We start from the raw sequence: 23,997 nt of genomic DNA, 5'->3' as shown, positions 1-23,997 counted from the left end.
GGGGAGTAGCCGGGTCTCCCAGCTGGTTTGGTTTTTAGCAAGCAGCATTTGAAGCTGCTGGACCCAAAGGAGTAGGCCCAAGCTGATCCTCCCTCTCGTTGACACCTCTCCTGGAAGACCCTGGGTTTGATTTTTCCTTTTCCTTGCCAAATGGTGTTTACAAGTATTTGGAACAGCATCATTAAGTTGGGATAATCAGGTGGGTTTCAGATATGTTAAGTTATTCTATTTTCTGTTCTCTTTTGTTTGTGTTTCATTCAGTAATCTTGTCAACAAGTTTGACCAGCTGACTCATTCCTGGAATATCTGCTTAACACCTACTTAAAACAATGAGCAAAGTTTGAATCTGGGCTATTTTCTTGGAATGTTTTGAGGTGGCTGCCTGGTCCATAACAATCAGCCAGAACTTTCCTTACTGGCCCTGGTTTCAATCCCAATCGAGAATCTTGTTGTCAATGAGGTCCACCCAGTTCCAATCAATCCAGTTAACAACCAGCAATCAATACAGCAGGCTTTCATGCAGTTGGGAGAATTGAATCCCAACCAAGGTGGAAGTCAGTGGCAGCAATTAAACTTTGTGACTTTCTGAAGTTAAACCATCATCACATAACAGGTGGACGAAGTGCTGGAGAATTTGTAAGAGTTGATTCACAATTACTGCAGCACAAAACTCTCCTCTCTCTGCCTTATAGTCTTGCCAATGCATGGAACAATTGGAAATAACCCATTGCTTTTGTTTGTAAATTGCAACGAAACTCAAAAACCTCTGATGGACCCTTCAGGGAAACTTTTCAAGTTTTCCTTCAATGTCTTCCTTTGTTTCTGTTTATTTACTGTCTCAGTTTCACTTTCACCTTGACCAGTGTAGAGTTCAAAAGACCTGTGCTTTAACAGCCATCCTTTTTTGTTGGAATAGAATTCTGGCAGTATTAAAAGGTTGAGTTAGTGAACTGTAAATTGAGGAAGAGCTACTAAAGAGGTGAAGTCACCATCATCTAACTCCTGCCTTAGAGAAGGACAGTTGGTGGTGAGTTAATCTCAGGATCGCCACACCTTAAGCAAGGTTGAGAAGGCAAATCTTTCCAGGTAACCCCAGCCAGTATGGGAACTGAACCCACACTGTCGGTATCACTCTGCCTCTGCACAGAATCTACTAAAGTAGACAAGGTTGTCTTCAAAGGAAAATCTCTTCTCACTTAATTTCCTATATTGAGGAGTTTATCAATGACTCATCAGAAATCCAGATCCACATCTTTGCCCATGTTGATATCAATGATTCAATTTGAAATGCAGGTGTTAAACAAAGATTGTGCTGGACACTAGATGCTCAAACTTTCTGGCTCCGTTTTCAAAATTAGTATCAATTGAATTCACTGCTCTCCCTAAACCTGTGCAATTTTTTTGTTTCCATGCTCAGGACATTCTCTTGCACATTGACATTCCATTGTCATCTTGGCCACTGCTCCCTCACCTTTCGAAAGGCCATCGCCAGTACCTCTGCATTTTTATACCATGTGCTTCTAATTCCATTTCCTCACAACTGAAAAATCTAAAACTAAAGTACCTTGGATGACTAAGGATGTTGATGAGGAAATAAAAAGAAAAGGAGGTATATGATGCACACCAGGACAATGGTACCAACAGAAATCAGGAAGAGTATCTCAAATGCAGGACAGGGGCAAAGGTTGGAATAAGGAAGGTTAAGAGAAAGCAAGAGGAGAGAACAGCTGGCTGAACTAAAACCAAAGTGAAATGTTCTTCAAACATTAATATTAAAAGATTAGTATAGATTAGTGAAGATTAGAAGGGTCAAATGGCCTCCCTCTGTACTGTAACATTCTGTGATCCCATGGTTGGTCCAATAACAAAATCTCCCCCAAAAGTCACTCACAATGATGCTGTCAAGCTCCAAACAAGTCTCTAACCTTTTATTTACCACTATATTTCTCAGCTGTCTGATTTACTCCACTGCTCTTCCTTCCTCTTCACTGAAATTTTTGGTGGCTTGGTTCCTGGCAAAAAGCTTCATCTCTCAGAGGGATAGGGGTCTACAGCTCAGAAAAAAGGCCTCTTGGCCCATCTAGTCTAAACCAATCAAAAGCAAGCACCTAACTATTCTAATCCCGTTTGCCAGCCTTTGGCCCAGAGCCTTATATTCCATCGCACTGTGATTTTCTGTCATTTTTTTTAAACTGTTGAGAGTTTCTGCCCCGATCCCTCCACTACAGGCAGTGAGGGCCAAATTACCACCACCTTCTGAGGGAATTTTCTTTCCCCTCACACCCCCTCCAAACCTCTCGTCCCTTCCCTTAAGTCCATGCTCCTGGTCATTGATGCCTTCATCAGGGGGAGAAGTTCCTTGGTCAGTTCCTAAAATACAAAACAATATTAATTTTTGTTATTTTTGTGATGAGACACCTCCCTGGCAGCTGTGACATGAACCAGAATCTCTGACTCAGACACTGAGACACTGCTGCACCACAACAGCCTAAAACCTCAACACTATCAACATCTGCTATGCGCTGGTTATCTTAGATCATGCTTCAAATAGGAACACCTCAAATATTCAACTAGCACCACGGAGTGCATTTGGATTTGAAAAATCTTGCCTTAGTTGGTCTCAACAGGTTTACGGTATGGGTGGCAGGCATTAGCAAACACAGTTCAGCTGTACATTTTGTTGCTGTGAACTCAATCTTTCATTCTGCCTTGCTGCATGTAATTGCTGTTTCCATTGCTACTGATTGAAAAATCCAGCAAGGCTCCAAAATAAGCAAGTTTGCATTCAAAAACAAGTAGTCAATGGCTCATACCAGGGTATGGATCGACAACAGAGTGTACATATTTCTGAAACCTCTGTTTTGTTCACAGATGCTGCCAATGGCTTTTGCTTTCTTGGGGCTTTATTCTAACGTTAACGATGGATCCCGCTATTGACAGCAGATAACCATCTATTAACATGATTCTTAATAGTGAGAGAGGGGAGAGTTCTGTACAGATGAAGAAATCTTTAAACTAAATCCTGAGGGAGGTAGTTCGCAGAGTGGGAACCAATTTTTCAGTTTGCCACAATGTGGTTGGACTGTGTCACGATTCCACTATAGAGGCGTTATTCCTACTACAAAAGCAGAAATTGCTAGAAAAGCTCAGCAAGTCTGGCAGCATCTGTGGAGAGTTGAGTTGAGTTGAGTCCAAATGACCTTGCCTCAGAACTTTATTTCTGCTGCTTCCTTTGAGCCCCATGAAAACTGATTAAATTGCAGGGAGCACAGTAGCATCAAATGCAAGTAAGAAAGATTTGCATTTGCATAGGACCTTTCGGAATCCAAGAATACCCTAAACACTTCATAGCAAATCAAGTTGTTTACTTGAAGTGTAGTCATCATTGGAATGTAGGAAAGATGATAAAAATCAACAATCCCAAAAACCAATGACTCTTGGTTGGTCCAACTCATCCATTAAAGCAGATATTCTAACATAATCTAGTCCCTTTTGCCAGCACTTGGCCCATATCCCTCTAAACTCTTCCTATTCATATATCCATCCAGATACCTTTTAAATGCTGCAATTGTACTAGCCTCCACCACTTCCTCTGGCAGCTCATTCCATACCTCCTGCACTATCTAACTATTCCACCTTTCATGGAGTTAACCTATTCATCTGACAGTGTCTATGGCTTTTCTCCTTTCCTATAACTGCCTTCCATCACACCCCCTTGCTCTTGTAAATTCCTCATTGCCTCTAACTGTCGTTCCAACCAATCCATGTGATCTGATAGAATTCACAACCAAAGACTCTTCCTGCAGACATAATTACCAGTAACATGCAAACTCTCCCTAAACTCCCACATCCGACAGGAAGAGCATATCAATCTACTAAAGGCCGTCTTTGCACCTTCACAATCTTACAGACCCAGAAACTAGCACCATCATTTTGCTCAGAAAAAAATAATTGCTCCAGGCTAACCCACTACTTACAATTTATAATTTTTAAAATTTAATCAAGAGACATATTTCAACAAAACATATAATCAAGAAGGAACCCACTCTACTCACTACTGTATAGCTACAGCAATGTTTCACATTAAAAACTATGTACTTATCTGCTCCTGTGCTGTGAGCTCTCCCACACAGGTTCCTCCAAGATATGTTGTGAATTTTGCTGTTTGTTAATTTTTCCTAGATGCACTCTGGTGTCCAGAGATACGTGAATTCAGATTTTCTAAATTTATCTAGTCCCATTTGCCAGCACTTGGCTCACATCCCTTTAAACTCTTCCATTCATATACCCATCCAAATGCCTTTTAAATGCTATAATTGTACCAGCTTCCACCACTTCTTCTGCCAGCTCAATCCATGCACGTGCCACCCTCTGTGTGAAATAGATGTCCCTCAGGTCCCTTTTAAACCTTTCCCCTCTCATCTTAAACCTATGCCTTCTATTTTCGGTCTTCCCAATCCTAGGTTTGTCTATTTTCCCAGGAAATACATCTGACTTGTGTTGCACAAAAAAATATAATCTTCACATTGCAAACAATTTAACAAAATTATACACCTCACTATCTGTATAAAAGAATACGTGAGGATGGATAACTGATCAGAGCACATGATATCGTGGAACCATGCAAATCGTGTTGACCAGTTTATTTTTTGCCACTAACACTCTACTTTGAAGAGGTCCTTGAAATTGCAAGAGCAAACAGAACTCAAAAAAGTGACAACCAGGACAGAAAAATGTCCTTATTTCAGCTGTTTGATGAGAGCGGTAAGACTACCAAGATTTCTTCTAGTGGGCAGATGGGAGGGCAGCAGAAAAAGACAATGACCCAGGAGAATCTGGAAGAGAGATGTCAGAGTGATAATAGATGAGCTACAGTGGATATGCGAGGGTGGAATAATACAGATGAGCGTAGCATCTTGGCAACAAATCTCTTGGCCGGAGAAGCTACAAGTAGCAGCAACATTTCACAATTGTTTCAATACGTTGCCCTGTAATGTTAGGATTCTTATATTATTTAGCATTCGATTTTGGCAGTACTTGCAAAAGAACACCTAAAGGTAGTCATCATAATCTTACCAGACCAAACGGCTGGTCTCTCAGTTAGAGACACATGACTGGTGGTGGGTTAACCTGAGTGTTTTAGGCAAGGTTGGAAAGGAGAGTCCTTCATGATAACCTCAGCTGGTACAGGAATTGAAGCTATACTGTTTTTAACTCTCTGTATCACAAGGCAACTGTCCAGCTAACTGAGCTAACTGCTCCCCTAAACCAAAACAAGAGATGCATTTGAAGAAATAAGCCTTTGACAACTATTTCAACCTCAGAACTAATAAAATTCTTAGAAGATCAATATTTAACAGAAAAATACAGCATCTGGGGAATTCACGAATGATTTCATTACTGATCTCAGGCTACTGAAGAAATGTGACAATGGTGATTTAAAGTAAGAGTTTACAAAAGTCTGAATTATTGTAGACATTACTGATGACCCTTTATCAGATTTATTATGGTCGAAAGAAGACCTAAGTCTTAAGAAAGACATTTAGATTGAGAGTTCCAAATTAATCTTCAGAGGACAAGGTTAAACTCACGTAGTAGATTATAAGATTGCATTCAATTTTTAAGGAACAGAATCACAAAACAAACATGAGACAGGACAAGGTAAAGAATAGAATAAACACACTAAAAGGCCTTGACAACAGAATGGAGCAAAGAAACCCTACAGGTGCAACATGCCTAGTTATTAAAACTGATAGGTATAATTGCAAAACTGGTCACTTCAATGTACTGAAGCAGATGTAGCCATAGAAAAGTAAAAGATCAAAGAAATACCCTCACAAAGAGGTAAATGAGGAGAACAATCTCCAGAAAAAGACAACCTCAATTGTTTTTAGGGAGAATAGATTAAACAAACCTAGAATGTTGGCAAGCTGATATTTATGTCTGAAATTCAGCTTAGATGCTGGAGCAAGTGTCACAATATTAGCACTTAGCAATTCATAATTAAGAACGTTCAACTACAAAGTCCAGAGGGCATTACACTTAATGTTAAATGTATGCCATAAGCAACTGTCCAACATCGGGGATATCAAATGCGAGAAAATATGTACTAAAAACTAGGAATTCTTATTCCTCAGTTGAAAAGTATACATTGACCTCAATCTCATTCAAAAGGCAGAAGAGATTAAACTACAAAAGATCTAGATCAGGTGATCAAAGAACAGTCAACAGAAGATTTTATAGCGCTTTGTCAACGCTTGACAGCATAAAAATAAGAAACAGTATCCCTTGGTTAGTTATGCTGGAATAAGAAATTTGTTTCATGCTGACTCTGAGAAGGAAAGTAGTGACTGTACTGGTTTGACTGAAATATTTTTCATTGATATCAACACTGAAAGATAGTACAGTTAGTGAAGATAGTATGACGTCGGTAGAGGCAAGATGGTGCCAAAGGTCAAAGGGAATCGATGCTGGCCAACTGCTTTGTCTCAGCATCAGGGTGGAGTGGCTCAGATCCAGGCTCATAACCCAGAGTTTAGAAGGAGTGTAATATTGAACTTCTAATGTTATTTCTTTACTTTCTCATTTACACTTAAGATTTTATATCCAAATACCTTTTTACCTAAACGGACCGGAGAATGGTGACTTTGTACACTCTTCTGCTGGATCACTGTGCTTAAGTACATGTGACAATAAATCTCAATTCTAAGTAAAAAGTCTACCTTTTTAACAAATCTACAGGTGGATTCAGATCAAAAATCCACAAATACAGTTTGAGGATATGGAACATACAACTCCTTCTAAGCTACCATTAAAAACCAGCAAGGTTTGTGAGGAGGTAAAGCAAAGAGAGAGCCCATATATTGTACATTCCACATAATTATTGATGATTTGTAACTGAATTGAATCAAGATTACAACACAGTTTAGTGTTATGACAGATTCAACTCAGAGAGTGGATGCTGAGGGGACTTTTGTAACCATTATATTTACATGACTAGTCCAGTTCAGTTTCTGGTCAATGGTAACCTTGGTGGCACCACAAGAGATTCTTCTATTTAGACCAGATGGTGGTTATCCTCATCCACACTGGATCACTTTTTCACTATGAAGAAATTATTTCAAGAAGGCATCGATAGCAGCATATAAAACAATGAATATAATACTGGTTTATGTACCTGATGACATTATAGTGGTGTAAAGGGTGATGCCCTGAAAGGCTAACAAAACACTTGTATTCTGTTTTGAGGCTTTTGGCAGCTACAAAAAGACCAAAATAAACAACCTTATCTTTATGTCAGCCCTTTTTGCTTCACTTAATCGTTATTATATCACAAGTACACAAACATAAGCATTAAGAACAAATTGACAGGAAAGTCTGCCTCAGGCTGATGGAACTGAAAGATCGTGCTGGTGAACAAATGAAGAACTTGTTTGACATAATTCCAGAGACAAGAGCTGAAGAAAGAAAAGTTTTCCCTGGGCGGAAACTTGTGCTTCTGGTGGTGTCAGGATTGGAGGTTGTTAAGCTGATTAATTAGGTGGAATGGAGCTGGCCCAAAACCCTGCCACATTCCTGCCTCCAGCAGAATTAACTTCCATGCCGAAAGGATCAAGATCAAACTTCTCTCCCCATCACCAGTTAAGGACCATTTATGGACCTCAATTTACCAAAGTTGGGATTAAACAATCTCCTGGCATCGTGTAGTCAAGCAACAAAGCCTTTACCTACAACTCAATGAGTGGCTTGTTATCTTGGCATGGGGAGGGAAATGAAGCAGGCCTCTCGATCCAAGGAAATCTGTGTCTGAGCGAGAAACTGGAGTTTGGGCAGCATGTTGCCTCTTAAGAACCGACTCTGTCCCTTGCTGCTGATACTCTGCCCCTTTCTACCCATGGTCCTCAACCTGAGAAACACCCCCATCACTCCTCCATTGCTTACCTTGGTCCTGGACCCTCTGTGATCCTGGGACTCTGGGCTGGTTGGGGTTGGGAAGGGTGAGTGTGGTGTTGGGTTCCTCCATCCTGTCAGCAGCATGGCACAACATGAGGGCTCCGGCCTCTCTTTCGCAGCAGCTCCTGGTGGATAGGACTTCTACCCGAGGGTTTGATTCTAGGAGATAGACCACTGGTGGCCTGTGTGGCATGTGGTTCAGCAAATTTGGAACAAAGTTCGGTCAAACTGGAGACAATAGAAATCAGAGAAAATGCACTGTTGATTGGAGTCAAACGTAGCTCAAAGGAAGATGGCTGTTGGAAGTCAAACTCTCAATCATAGGACATCTCTGCAGCACTTCCTTGATGTAGTATCCTTGGACCAACCATCTTCAGTTGCTTCATCAAAGATCTTCCCTCCATCTTAAGGACAGGAATGAAGATCTTTGCTGGTGACTACATAGTGTTCAGCACCATTCATGACTCCTCTGATACTGAAAATGTCCATATCCAAATATAGAAAAACATGGAAAATATTCAGGCTTGGGCTGACAAATGACAAGTAACATTCATACCACACAATTGCCATGCAATGACTGTGTCCAACATGATTGAATCTAATCATCACTCTTGCTTTTAAGCTGCAGAGTTTGCCTGCTCTTAAGTCCATGGACAGGTGGACCATGGATGAATTCAGAGGTAATAGAGGCACATCTGAGGATTCTGGTAGCAGATGATCTGAGACAGAACAGAGTTGTATAGAATCCCTACAATGTGGAAACAGACCCTTTGGCCCAACAAGTCCACACTGACCCTCCAAAGAGTAACTCACCAAGACCCATTCCCCTACTCTATTGCTGTACATTTACCCCTGACTAATGAACCTAACCTACACATCCCTGAACACTACGGGCAATTTAGTATGGCCAATTCACCTAACCTGCACATCTTTGGATTGTGGGAGGAAACCGGAGCACCCAGAGGAAACCCATGCAGACACAGGGAGAACATGCAACCTCCACACAGACAGCTACCCAAGGCTGGAATCAAACCCAGGTCCCTGGCACTGTGAGGCAGCAGTGCTAACCACTGAGTCACCACGTTGCCCCAGAGTTAGGGTGAGGTTGCAGGTCAGTTAGCTTGAGCTTAGCAGTGAGACAGTTATGAGGAAAAAAAGTTCTGTGCACCAGTCCTAATCATCATTTAAAAAGCCCAGAATTGATCAAAAACAGTCAGAATAGATTTGTAAAGAAATAAGTCATTTCTGACAAACATGTTTGAATGCTTTCAGAGGATATTGAAAGATCAATGAAGGAAGCACATGCAATATATTCTATATGTTAGAGAAGATGGGAAGAGATCTACCATTGATTAGAATTCTCCTCAAATAAAAACAGAAAAATCACAACAAAAGTTAGAATATTAAGTATTGAGAAAGTAGATTTGCATCGATTAGAAACAAAAAAAACCCTGCAGATGCTGGAATCCAAGGTAGACAAACAGAAGGCTGGACGAACACAGTAAGCCAGGCAGCATCAAGAGATGGAGAAGATCCCTGATGAAGGGTCTCTCGAAACAATGACTTCTCCACTTCCTGACACTGCCTGGCTTGCTGTGTTCATCCAGCCTCCTAGTACAGCATATATTTGCCTTAGCTGAATCATGAAAGTGTCTGTAAATTTTACCATACTTATATTAATTATAATTATGTTGCTCTAGGCAGCATTTATTTCCAACCTTGTTCAATCAGTGCTGTCATGTTAATCCAGCTAAAGCCTTTAGATTATGAATGGCCAGTTTTAAATACATACATCATTAGAGCAGGTGCCCAAGTATTTTCAGATTAAATATTTAACAGCATAGGGAGGAGTTCACAGAATAATAAGTGGCATTGAAAGACATGCGTTTTGTAGTTAATTGCCTTTTCTCACTGCTAAGACTTTATTCATTGTCTATTAACAAATTGTGCCGATGGCTTTGCTCTTGGTATGCAGGAGTATCCGCCATTTCACCAGGGCAGGAGCATCACACTGTGTCACGTGCAGTCTATTAATCTATCATAAATCTACCACACTAGTGTTTCCCCCTTAAGATCATGAGGACCTGAATAGCATGCGTTCCTGAGGTGAACTGAAGGCAAATCACTCGGAGGTAAATTTTATGATCGGCTGTACATCAAAAGAAATATACTGAAGCTAATTAGTCTTTGTCTGCTTTCAAGAAAAAGAAACAAAACGTAGGAAAGCATGTCAATCATCTTCTGAAGCTAGACAGATACATTTTCAAGCTTATCCTTCTTCTCAATGTGCGTCAAGATCCATGCTGATGTTGGGGAAGACTTCAGGCTTTGACAGAACTGTACCATGTCTAATAAATTAATTTTTCAAGCCAGCATTTCAGAGAAAACGCAATATTTATTGATATGGCACTTTTCATATAGAATTTGGAAATGAAGTAAATGGTATCAGATGGGAAACTGCAAAGGGATATTAAATCAAGGCAAAGGTAGCAGATTGAAGGTAAATCTGTTTATAGTTGGAAAGAGAAAGAACATCTTTTTCTTGATAATTTTAAGTGGGTTTCAATACTTCAATGGTTTTAGTTCTGGAACTACTTCAATTCACTTTTTTACCTTGATTTAGGTTAGATTACTTACAGTGTGGAAACAGGCCCTTCGGCCCAACAAGTCCACACCGACCCTTCGTAAAGCAACCCACCCAGACCCATTCCCCTACACCTAACACTACAGGCAATTTAGCATGACCAATTCACCTAACCTGCATATCTTTAGACTGTGGGAGGAAACCGGAGCACCTGGAGGAAACCCACGCAGACAAGGGGAGAATGTGCAAACTCCACGCAGACAGTTGCCCATGGTGGGATTTGAACCCAGAGCTCTGGCCCTGTGAGGCAGCAGTGCTAACCATTGTGCCACCGTGCCGCCCGTAAACTTAGATTATAGAGATAACAGGATTGGTGCCCAACAATGCAGATACAAATAAAGAGATATAAAAATAATTCTGAGGACCATGAGACCTCCAAGGGGATCATACCTGGATGAGCACAAATGTGGCAGATGAAACTCAATGTCAATAAAGGATACATTTAACCAATTTCATTTGGTGGAATTTATGTGATGTGGAAGATCAGTCAGATTTGAGGATTCAATATTTACAAGACAACAAAAATAACAGCTCAAATGAAGTCATAGAATCATAATATCCCTACAGTGTGAAAGCAGACCATTCGCCCTATCCAGTCCATACTGACCCTCCGAAGAGCACCCCATCGAGAACTGCCCCTCCCCCACCCTATACCTGTAACTCTGCATTTCCCATGGGCAATTCACCTAGCCTGCACATTCCTGGACACTATGAGCAGTTAAGCATGGTTAATCCGCCCTAATCTGCACATCTTTGGTTTGTGGGAGGAAATCAGATTTAGAGAGGAAACTCACAGATACAAAAATCTACTATTTCTAGTGTATTGTGTGATGTGGAACTTAATTTCTTCCCCCAGGTGTCGCATTTATTACAGTGCTCACTTCAGTAACAAATGCAACGTTATACTTCAGGTAGTAAGTTAAACAGTTCCGTACATATAACTATAATCTGGTAACTGTACCAATATATATTTGGCAGGCAAAACATGGCTGTCATATAAATGGTACAGAGGCCTGGTTGATACCGAACACTAAGTATAAACGAAAATTTCATCCCTGCTAATCAATCTGCAAAAATGACAAATCAAGATATATTCTATATTAAAATAAGAGATGTCCAGAAAAGATGAACTCATCTCCTCAAACAAATTAGACACACACAAGACTGTCAACCTGGCCTCAAAGTATCATGGGATGAAATTAGTGACTGACCTCTCTTTGCACAGAGCTCTGTGTAATGGCAGTGACTATCAGGAAATCAAATACAGAACATGCTTCATCAGTCATCATAACTAAGGAGTGGACGACAATCAGGAAGTGTTTCAGGAATGTGATCTTAAAAAAATAATTTCAGATCATTTGCAGGTTTGGACGGGGAGCATTAAACTGCAACATTTATAACTCCTGTACTTCTTGTAAATCAAAAACTCTCGTTTGCATTTGAACTCACAAAACTGCTAATTTCTCCCATTGCCCTGGGCAGATTGTTCCATAATTTCTCTTTCAACCAAGTAATTCGCTTCAAACTGTTTGTTCTCTCTTCCATTTGAGATCTTGCGATTATGTTAAATGATATTAGTGTTAATGTGAACATAGTAAAATGTGATAAGATCTCTACTATACCTTTCTTTGACAAATGCATTCCCACTCTCCTTTAGGCTCAGGTATCTCATGTCCGACATCATTTTAGTCATCTTCTGTATATTCCCTTAAAACCCAGATGGGCCCATTGTAGAACAGGAACTAAGTTACTGAATTCTTCAAATATAACAGGGGCTAAATTCAAGAGCCACCAGTCCTGGGCATGAGGCTCAAGGTGCATAATCAATCTTTGCATGTTTAATGGAATGCAGAAAGTACAACAAGATTGTGCTGGTCAGTGACAGTGTAAATGGAAGCCAAGGGCCTAGTAGTCCATGGGAATTTCATTTCCACTTTCCTTGTTTCACTTTCATAAGATTGTCATGGACAGCCCAGCTAGAAATTTCTACATTGTCTATGTTGCTGCCTCTTCTCTTCCTGCTCACATTGTAAGCTGCTTGCAACTTAATTGGTGGCAAGGGCTACCCCCTCATCATGGTGAAGTCATGTAGCATGCAATATTGACATCCCCTCGACAGAATGCTGACTTAGAATCTGCTCTGCTATATTTTATGTTGAAGGATGGTTCCTATTGTGAAGTCCTGGGGTGAATAGCAGAGTTATCAGCTACGTGGTCAGCAGATAATCCTTGTCACCCAGTAACTGTCTCTTGGGTGGATATGCAGCTGACTACTGCAGGATGAAAGCACAATAGTACTGGACATTGATCTGCATGTTTCTCTCCATAGGGTAGCACACTAATTGGATATTGAGGAAACCAGTACAGGGCAGGGTTGGCATACAGAGTCAACAAATGCCACCCTAAGTCATAGGGAGACTGATATGATAGCAAAGCAGTGGGCTTACTGCATCAGCTCCTCTCTTGTGGGTGCAGAGTGGCTCGGTGGCTAGCACTGCCGCCTCACAGCACCAGGGAGCTGGGTGTAATTCCAGTCTTGTGTGTCTGTCTGTGTGGAATTTGCACATTCTGTATGGGTTTGCTGTGGTTTCCACTCACTGTCCAAAGGTGTGCAGGTTGGGTGGTTTGGTCATGCTAAATGTTGCCCCATAGTATACAGGTTAGCCATGGGAAAAGCCCAGTGCAGGGTGGGTCTGGGTGCAATGCTCTTTGGAGGGGCTGTGAAGACCCGATGGGTTAAATGGCCTCCTTTTGAACTGTAGGAATGCTAGGATCAGTATTCAGACTTTAATACTTGTTGGAGTTGTTAAAAATGTCACTCTGTTTTCTTAAACCTGATCTCTTTTAACTCCTTTTCCCTGATCCCATCTTCCTTTGTCTCTTTTTATTTTGCTTCCTCTGTATGATTTGGTGTTGAATTAAATGGGCAATTCTCCCTTCCTAGTTCAGACACTGGACAGCTCAATAATCCTCCTTCAAATGGAGTGGTAAAACCGACACAAAGTAACTTGCCCAAGATCCTCCACAGGGGATATGATTTCAAAGTAACTTTAATCACAGCAAACTCCAGTGTAGAAGCTTATCGCCAACCTGAAACAATAGAACATAGAACATAGAACATAGAACAATACAGCACAGAACAGGCCCTTCGGCCCACGATGTTGTGCCGAACTTCTAACCTAGATTAAGCACCCATCCATGTACCTATCCAAATGCCGCTTAAAGGTCGCCAATGATTCTGACTCTACCACTGTTGAAATGGAAAGGATGGTTGGCACTGTTTATTCCAAACTACAAAATCTAATCCAGTGTTATTTTCCAGTCTCTGAATCTGAAATGTTCTCTTTCAAAATTCATGTAGGCACACCTAAAAATTGCCCAGATAAATAAAAACAGGCAAAAAAAAAACACGTTAGAAGTCTGTTGAAGAAAAAGAGACTCTTGCTAATTGTTTTACAATAATTTGCAGTCCCTGGGTTGTGAAAGGGTTTTATTCTTACGTACATTTGCATGTCGATTTGCGTGCAAGTCAGAGTACATTATAGTCCAGGAAATAATGACTCTTTGTAAGTGTAAGGAAACTCTGATGGAGTCACCACTTTACGGAACACCTCTGGTCCATGCACAAGCATAATCCTGACCTTTCTATAGCCAGTCATTTTAATACAGCGTCCTGCTCACACCTCCATGTGTCTGTTCTTGGTATGCTGCAGTATTCCAGTGAATCACAGCGCAAACTGGAGGAATGGCATCTCATTTTCAGACTAGGCACCTTTCAGCCATCTGCACTTAATATTGAGTTCAACACCGTCAAGTTGTGAACCATTTCTTCCCTTTTTTTAGCTTGTTACGTTCTATTTTGGGGTGGCACGGTGGCTCAGTGGTTAGCACTGCTACCTCACAGTGCCAGGGACATGGCTTTGATTCTCGCCTCGTCTGTGTGGAGTTTGCACATTCTCCCCATGTCTGCGTGGGTTTGCTCCAGGTGCTCCGGTTTCCTCCCATAGTCTAAAGATATGCAGGTTGGGTGAATTGCACATAATGTTCAGCAACATGTAGGTTAGGTGAATTAGTCAAGGGTAAATGTCGACTAGTAGGGGAATGGTCTGTGTGGGTTACTCCTTGGATGGTCAGCGTGGACCCCTTGTGCCAAAGGGCCTGTTTCCACACTGTAGGGATTCTATGTTATCATATGCTCAATCCCCTGCCATCCACCCCCATCCCACTGGAGACTGTCTGTCCTTTCCTGTCTGGCATGAGAACACACCATTGTTCTGCCATTCTCACATCCCAATCACTTAATCTAAACTATCAACATTTTTTCACCACTAGCACCCGACATCCACTAACCCCACATCTCTCCCCCACCACCCCCGTCCGTTCTCCTTACACTATCGTATGTCCGCCCCACTCTCCATTTCAGCTCTGATGAAGAGCCATCTAGACTCTAAATGTGAGCTTGCTCTCTCTCCTTGGATGCTGCCTGACCTGCTGTGATCTCCAACATTTGTTGTTTTCAGGAAATATTCACATGTTGGTTCATTAAAATTAATGTTAACACACACTGTGTGGGATCTTGTTCATAAGTACAAGTGTTCAGAAGTTGGACGTTTATAACTTGGGCCCCCCCATAATTTAAAAGGGGGATAACTGATTGTAAATTAAGATTAGAATGCCTCATTATTTTGTATTGGTTGAAGAATTTCAGATATCATCATAACTGCAGTCTGTTTTGGCTTCATAGTAACAAGCAGAATACTACAGTAAGCATTGTGCTGTCTAAAGATATCATTTTGATAGTAGGAATGATAACAGCAATCACATAATAACACCTGTCATTTAAGCAGTTACATGGATGCATCATAGTTAGAAGTTATGCTAATTAGGCTTTTCCAGAGAAATGCAGTCCACATTGTGATTCACGTTAAAAGTTCAACATCAATATTGAGTTCAGGTTAATCCAAGTTCTTCAATAGCTGAGTAAATATTGAGCACCAGCACCTTATCCAACAACAGATCAGGTACATCTAGATAGTACATTGTATATTAGTCTAGGCGTAAATGTTAAATCAATTACAGAGGAACCTCGATTTTCCAAATATCAATTCCCAGAATTTCAGATTATCTGAATAAGATCTCAAGGTCCCATCACAACATTACATCAAAGAGGTAAGTGTATTCAGATTGCCTGCGGTGAAGAACATGTGAAAATGCTGGCAAAAACAAAGAAACACAAGTACCTCAAACAACAGCGATTGTATTTTTTTTACTTAAGGATTAGTTACACAGCCCTTTGGAAAAGTAAGTACTTTATTCCCATCACTTTACTGGGTCATTCACGAAAAAAATGGCAGAGACAGTAAACACATGCGCAAGGAGGTGCTTCTGTCTTTCTATCGCAACACTGAGTTCAGCGGAAACTGACAAATGCTCTTGTGTTTGTAGAAGCTGTTTGGGACCTGGTTTAATGCTGGGATTTCATATATTGATGTGATGGCAAGGGTTTAGTCCTTCTCAGTTTAATCTGCAATTTGCAAAATGCAAAGATTAGTCTGATTAAATACCAGACTTGTCAAAACTATAGATTTAAACAAACTCTCCGGTACAGCACAGTGTTAAATCTGTCTGGGCTGCCCTTCTTTCAGGTCTAATCGATTATTTGAATAATCAGTTATCTGAACAAAATACTGCTTGCCTGACTCGTTCAGATAATTAGGGTTCATCTGGATATCATTAAGGATAACTAGGTGATGCATGATAATTGATTGTGTTTGAGCACATAAAGAAAGATAGCAGGCCTGAGTTCAAGTCCCGTCTGCTCTGAAGGTATGTAATATCATCTTTGAGCAGGTTGATTAGAAAATATCTAAAACGTTGAAACATCTTAGATACTTCTCAAAATAAAGTAAAAAGGTAGCTGGTCCCTGGGAATGCAGAGGTGGTATCCCAAAACTGTGCCAAAAGTCTGGGTTCAAGACCCACTCGAAAGATGTGCCATAACATGTCTGATCAGATTGATTAAACACATTTAAAAAGAGCCCCATTCCTTGGTTTCTAACATATCACTAGGCTTGGATCCAGTTGTCGTTGTGTTGCCCAAGCTTTCTGTAAAAGTCATTGTTCCTCTTCTTACAAGGCAAACTCACTTCCACCACCATATAGAAGGGCAGCAGATACCACCAGAAAGATCCCCTCCAGACCTCTCACCATCTTGACTTGGAACTACATCACCATTCCTTCAGTGCCACTGGGTCAAAATCCTAGAGCTCCCTCCCTAAAGCACTGTGGGTGCAGCCACACCCCACAGATTGCAGTGATTCAAGAAGACAGCTTGCCACCTTCTCACGGGCAATTTGGGGCAGAAAACAAATGTTGCCAGCAAAGCCCACATCCCATGAATGAAGAAATAAATAAAAACAAAAAGGCAATCATCGGCAGTTGTGAAGCAGATGAATCAAGACCACACCACCCAGATGGGGGTTCTGATGTTTCTTTCCATGACCTTAGCATGTTCCAAAGAGTTTTACACCTGATGAATTACTTTTGAAGTGTACAAAGTTAAAAATCACATAACAACAGGTTATAGTACAATAGGTTTCATTGGAAGCGCTGGCTTTCGGAGCACTGCTCCTTCAACACGTGGTTGTGGAGTATAAGATTGTTAAGGTGACCACCTGATGAAGGAGCAGCGCTCCGAATGCTAGTGCTTCCAATTAAACCTATTGGACTATAACTTGGTATTATGTCATTTTTAACTTTGTCCACCCCAGTCCAACACCAGCATCTCCAAATTTTGAAGTGTAGTCAGTGTTGCACTACAGGGTAATGCAGCAGCCAATTAGTGCACACAGTTGGATCCCAAAGTCTAATGATAGTAACTGGATGATCTGTTTGTAAGTGTTGGCTATGGAGCCAGGACACTGGAGAGAACACCAACCCCTACCTCACTAAATTCTTCTTTAAAGTAAGGATCATGAGACATAGAAGCAAAAGTAGGCCATTCAACCCATCGAATCTGCTCCACCACTCAATGAGATCATGGTTGAGCTGATAATCTACTTTTTTGCCTTTTCCCCACAACCCTTGATTCCCCTTACTGATTAAAAATCTATCATCTCAGCCCTGAATATACATAATGACCTAACCGCAATAGCCCTCTGTAGTAATAAGCTCCACAAATTCAATACTCTCTGACAGAAGGTACTCCTCATCTTTGTCGTAATTGGGGCACCCCTTATTGAGATTATGCCCTCTGGTCCTAGACTGTCCCACAAGGAAAACAACCTCTCCATATGTAACCAGTCATGCCCTCTAAGAATCTTATAGATTTAAAAAAACGGCTCATTTCTCATTCTTCTGAAGGCCAGTAAGTACAGGCCCAACTTTCTCAAACTCTCTTCACAAGAAAATTCTTCACCACCAAACTCCAGCTGAGTCAACATTTTCTGGCTTGCCTCCAATACAGTAGAATATTCTTAGATATTGAGACCAGAACTGTTCATACATGCTAGGTGTGATCTAACAAGTGCCGTGTATAGTTGTAGCAAGATCTCCCTATGTTTATACTCCATTCCTTTTGAAATGAATGCCAATGTTCCATTTGCTTTCCCTATTACCTGCTGAGCTTGTATACTGGCTTTTTGTTCTTATACGCACAAGGACCCCCTAAATCTGTCCGCATTGCAGCTTTCAGCAATCTTTTTCTATTTAAATAAAATTGATCTCCTCCATTCATTTTGCCAAAGTGCATAACTTCACATTTTCCCACATAATATTCCGTCTGGTAAGTTTTTGCCCACTCACTTCATCAATAGTGCAGACGATTTGTGGCAACCTCATCACCAACCTTCCCAATTATATTTGTGTCATCTTCAAATTTGGCAATATACATTCTCTTGTCTCATTCAAGTTATTTAAATATATTGTGAATAATTGTGGCCCCAACACTGATCCTTGTGGCACTTCATTTGTTCCAGGTGACTGTAGTGATTAGAATCAGAACTAAGTGGATCCCATTAACTGTGAGTTCCTTGATTGGGATTGTTGACCTGGACCATTCAGAGAGCCCTGGCTGACAGATATAAATAGGAGATTGGGAGTGGAGTGCATTATTTCCCCCTCCAACTCTATTTTGATTTAGTCCCTACCCTCCCCTTCACTGTTTTGATCACACAGCACTGCCCTTTGGTGTGAAGGGCAGTGCTTGTCATTGGCCACTCGGGTGTTTTCCTATCTTCCTGGAGGTGGGAAATTGAATAAAGATTCGTGCACTTTGTGTCTTTCACTGTGTCTCACACCTGCACACACACACACTATGGGTGCTGAGGAAAAAATAAGCACTACTGTGGTTAGGCGGTAGTGTGGGGGTTAATAATAAAAAAAAATAAACAGGAGATTCAGAGTTGAAAGGGCAGCACGGTGGCTCAGTGGTTAGCACTGCTGCCTCACAACACCGGGGACCCAGGTTCAATTCCAGCCTTGGGTGACTCTCTGTGCAGTTTGCATGTTCTCCCTGTGTCTGTGTGGGTTTCCACTGGGTGCTCCAGTTTCCCCCCTCCAATCCAAAGATGTGCAGATTAGGTGAATTGGCCATGTCAAATTGCCTGTAGTGTTCAGGGATGTGTATGTGCGTTAGTCAGGGAACTGGAGAGTAAAAGGATAGGGATACTCTTCAGAGGGTCAGTGGCCCTCAGAGGGTCAAAATGGCATGTTTCCACATTGCTGGGATTCCATGATTCTCAGGTCTCCAGAGTCCAGGGACTGGCTCTGAGCTGGATGGTCAGATGCCATGTAGTGTGCACATGTAAATAAAGGGTGACTTGGTGATGGGATACCAGCCTCTTTGCAGTTATTTCAATGACCAGAATGAAAATGCCCTCTGCATTCCAACTCTGTCTTCTGTTAGTTAGCCAATGCTTGCAGTATTTCATATTAGAGGTTTAAATCTTAACTGAAACTGCATTGAAATTTAGTTTGGGGATATATCCATGAATCGTACTGCCAATAAGGTATTATTAAATCCTCTGGGTCAACATTAACTGAAGTTAAGAAACTTTGTTCATCTGACTAGTTGTGAATGATAAAGCGAGGCAGCATTAAACTGCATGTAGCTCAGAATTTTTATCAAGGGACTGAACTCAGTTGAATATTTTCTATGTAACTCATCAAAATGAGGAAGGGGAACAGGAAGAAGTTGCAGTGATGTGGTAAGGAGGCAAGGGCAAAGGAAGGGGGAGGAGGAAATAAACTCTGGAGGGGATAGACTGCACGATGATGAGGAGAAAGATTTCTAAAAGCTTCTATAATATCTCCTGCTTCTTGTTTCAAGAAGGCTGCAAAGTTCTGATAAAGGAAATGAAATTAATTTTGTCAGATTCACATTGAGTTGTACTGTACTACATCCAGATTAAGCATTGAACTACCTGCAGTTATTCAAATATTATCTTTTCCTGAACATCAATAGCTTATTTCTCTTTTACTTTCCATTTTGTTCTTCTGATTGTCTCCTAGCCACTTGGCACCCTCTACTGTCCTGTGTAGACGTGACATTGAGAGGGTAGTTTGAACATTTATTGTTGATCAATAGATGTCAATGAGGCCAATAGAAAAGAAAGTCAGGCCAGATCGAAGACAAGTCAATGATTAATTATCATCCCAATTACCATTCACTTTTTGTGTGACAACAGTACAGTGTTCACAACAAAGAGACAGGCCATTCAGCCCAACAGATTCATGTTTACCATTGGACTGGCCATACATAGGTGGAGGCAGTGAGTCAAGGCGACACATTCTGTTGTACGTACCACCAAGGACTGATTAGTCTTGCAACTCTAACAGGATTTTGTGATTTGTTTTTGAGCAGGGTTGTGTAGCATGCTTAGTTGCAGGTCCAATGGATATGAATTTGGACCTGCCATTAAGAACAGCATAAGTTTTAGTAATTTCGTCATGACTATGTCACTCCAAATGTTAAGTTTGCAGATATGCAAGGAGGAAGGCAATGGTTTAGAGGTATTATCACTCAATTATTAATCTAGGGATGCAGGCAATATTCTGGGGACCTGGGTTCAAATCCTGTGATGGTGGAATTTGAAATCAATTTTTAAAAATCTGGAACTAGAGTCAAATGATGATCATTGTTGATTGTTGGCAAAACTGATCTGGTTCACTAACGCCCTGTAAGGAAGGAAATATTATCCTTACCTGGTCTGGTTTACATGTGACTCCAGGACCACAGCAATGTGATTGATTTTTAACTGCCCTCTGGGCAATTACGGATGGGTAATAAGTACTGGTCTAGCCAGTGATGCCCTCATTCTGTGAACAAATATTGAAAAAATATATGCGCGGGATGGCCTTAAAGCCTCGCAAAATCCCAAGTACTCACACTGCATGTAAAAATCCAACAAACCGTTGGGTACCCCAAATATACATGTGTGAGATCAACTCAGCATAATCTCAAGGACTGCCCATCATCACTGGACTTGTGGCAGGATAGCTGATTATAGTCGAGTTCAAACTAAGCAAACAACTCTCCCTGTTTGAATGGGACATTCAGGACTATCAAAACTGAAACCTGGTGTCAGGGAAACTCACAGCCTTCAGACATTACATGATCAGACAGGTTTGCTGCTTGCTTGATGGCATCTTTTCACCAGAAAGATTGGGAAAATTGAGGATACATCATGCTTCCAGGAAGTGTACGTGGGCAATCAAGAACGGGAGCAACAGAAGATTACACTTCCCTTGGATAAACTGGAGACAGTGAAACCCAGACTGGCTGCCTTTTCTGGGATAAACTGACTGCACAAGCCAGGGACTGAATCTCAAATGTACACTGGGTTATTTAACAGCTGACACAATTGTGTTATAGACAAAAAAAAATGTGGCAGATGCTAGAATCCAAAGTAGACGGGCAGGAGGCTGGAAAAACACAGCAAGCCAGGCAGCATCAGGAGGTGGAGACGTTGATGCTTCAGTTGTAACCCACTGGGAACAGAAGTTCAAATAGAGTTTGTTCTGGTAAATTACAGTGATCCAGTGTACACACAGGAGTGCTTACTGTTTCATTATTAATCATCAGCAATGGTTATAACACTGTTGGGATGCCATCCTGTCAAACAATGCTATCGTTCAGACAACAAAGAAAAGCACAGTTCTGTGGAAGGGTCACCAGACACAAAACGTTAACCCTGATTTCTCTTCACAGATGCTGCCAGACCTGCTGAGCTTTTTCCAGCATCTTCTCTTTTTGAACAAGAAATCACAGCCTGTTCTGATGTTGTTCTTCATCCTCAGAGGTCATAAGGGAAGGCAATAGAACTAAATGATTACTTGGGCATCATTTCAAAGTTGCTGGGGTCTGGCCAACATATATCCCTCCATCAATACAAGCTTCAAACAGGTTTAGCGACGTTAGCTCAGTTGGCTGGAAGGCTGGTTTTGGAAAGTAAGGTAATGCCAACAGTATCTTGTAGCTGCTGCTGTTACTGTGACGGTCTCTCCTTCTCATGCTCTCCCTCTGTCTGAGGTGTGGTGACCATTAGGTTATACCACCACCAGTTGTCTCTCCCTAATTAAAGAGTGGAATGGAGGCAGCTACTTTTTATATGACTATTACTGTCTACCTCCATTTTCACTCCTGCGACTTTTGACTCTTTATTGGAAAGTGCCATTGTCACATAATGATAGAATGTCAGCGGGCCAGCACCCTTAAAACCAGATCTTATCTTGACTAGGAATGAAGAATGGATGCTGACTAGTCTTGAAGGTAATGTAAATGGAATCACACTTCAACACAGTGAGAACCTTCATCAGAAGCAGAGAGAAGATCGCGGTTGGCGACAGAAAAAAGGGCAAAGCTACATTTGTCTCCAGAACTGCAGTGGGGATGGTGACTACTTTTTCTCCTTGACCTTGTCTTTCTCAATACGTTTCTTATTATTGCTCCATTTTCAGATAACCTGAACTTTGTGATTTCAAAGTAGATTCACTTGAACACAGGTAAGTGAAGGTCTGGAATTTTCTAAACCAGAGAATTGTAGAAGCTGGATCACTGAAAATATTGAAAGAGGAAGTAGGTAGATTTTCAGGGAGTTTAAAACTATCAGGAACTTGCACAAAAAAGGAGTTGAGACCCAGGTAGATCAGGCATGTTCTTGATGAATGAGAAGGTAGGATTGAGAGGCCGAATGGCCTACTTTTTCTCCTATTTCTTGTATTCTAGGACTTCTGGTGTCAATTGGAGGCTTATGCTTGGACTATGGATGTTGGCACATGCCTTTCTCCTGTTGGTGCTATGTGCCAAATGTAACAGTGGTAAAGGGCCAATGAAGGCTATTTTGAACAGTGAGGACTGGTGCCATATTGGTACTGAATCACTTGAAAGCCAAAAAGTCAGATTTCTTTCAAAGCCACATTCCCAGAAACATGTACCTCTTTTATTTTGTTCAACTAGATTCTGATTTCCATTATTTAAAAATCTTATTCTGGTGCAAGACGAAACATGTTTTGGATTGAGCACACATTATGTAAACATTTTGTTCAGTATTTTGTTCTCCATTTGGACTTATTTGTGCTTTTCCTATCTGTGTGACAACCACAGCAACAATTCTACAGATTTATGGTCGCAGAATCCCTACTGTATGGAAGCAGGCCATTTGGCCCATTGAGTCCACACTGCCCCTCCAGAGAGCATCCCACCCCCTACCCTATCCCTGGAACTCTGCATTTCCCATGGTTATTCCACCAAGCCTACACATCCCTGGACGCTACGTGCAATTTCCCATGGCCAATTCACCTAACCTGCATATCGTTGGACTGTGGGAGGAAACCGGGCACCCGAAGGAAATGCGCGCAGACACGGGGAGAATGTGCAAACTCTACACAGTCGCCTGAGGCTGGAATCTAACCGAGTCCCTGGCATTGTGAGGCAGCAGTGCTAACCACTGAGCTACCATGCCAACTTTATTTGTGCAAATGCAAGCCAAGAGTCTGCGAAGGGATACCGATAGGATAAGTGAATGAACACATATTTGGCAGATGAAGGATAATGTGGATAAATGTGAGTTTATCCACTTTAGCATGAAGGATAGGGGAGAAAGAAAAAAACATAATACCAAATAAATGGTAAGAGACTGCAGAAGTTTGCAATAGAAAGGGATTAGAGTGTTGTTGTATGTGAATAACAATGAGTTAGCAGGCAGGTACAGTAATTAGAAAATTCATTGGAACATTGGGTCTTTATTGCAAGGAAACAAGACTGTAAGAGTATGGCAGTCCTGCTACAGCTATGCAGGCCATTGGTTTACTGGAGTACTATGCACAATTTTGATCTTTTTAGGAACGATATACATGCACTTGAAATAGTTCAGAGAAGGTCCACCAGACTCATTCCTGAG

Source organism: Chiloscyllium punctatum, chromosome 23 (genome assembly GCF_047496795.1).
Source record: "Chiloscyllium punctatum isolate Juve2018m chromosome 23, sChiPun1.3, whole genome shotgun sequence".
NCBI classification, from domain to species: domain Eukaryota; kingdom Metazoa; phylum Chordata; class Chondrichthyes; order Orectolobiformes; family Hemiscylliidae; genus Chiloscyllium; species Chiloscyllium punctatum.
Note: the sequence above shows the minus strand (reverse complement) of the source record.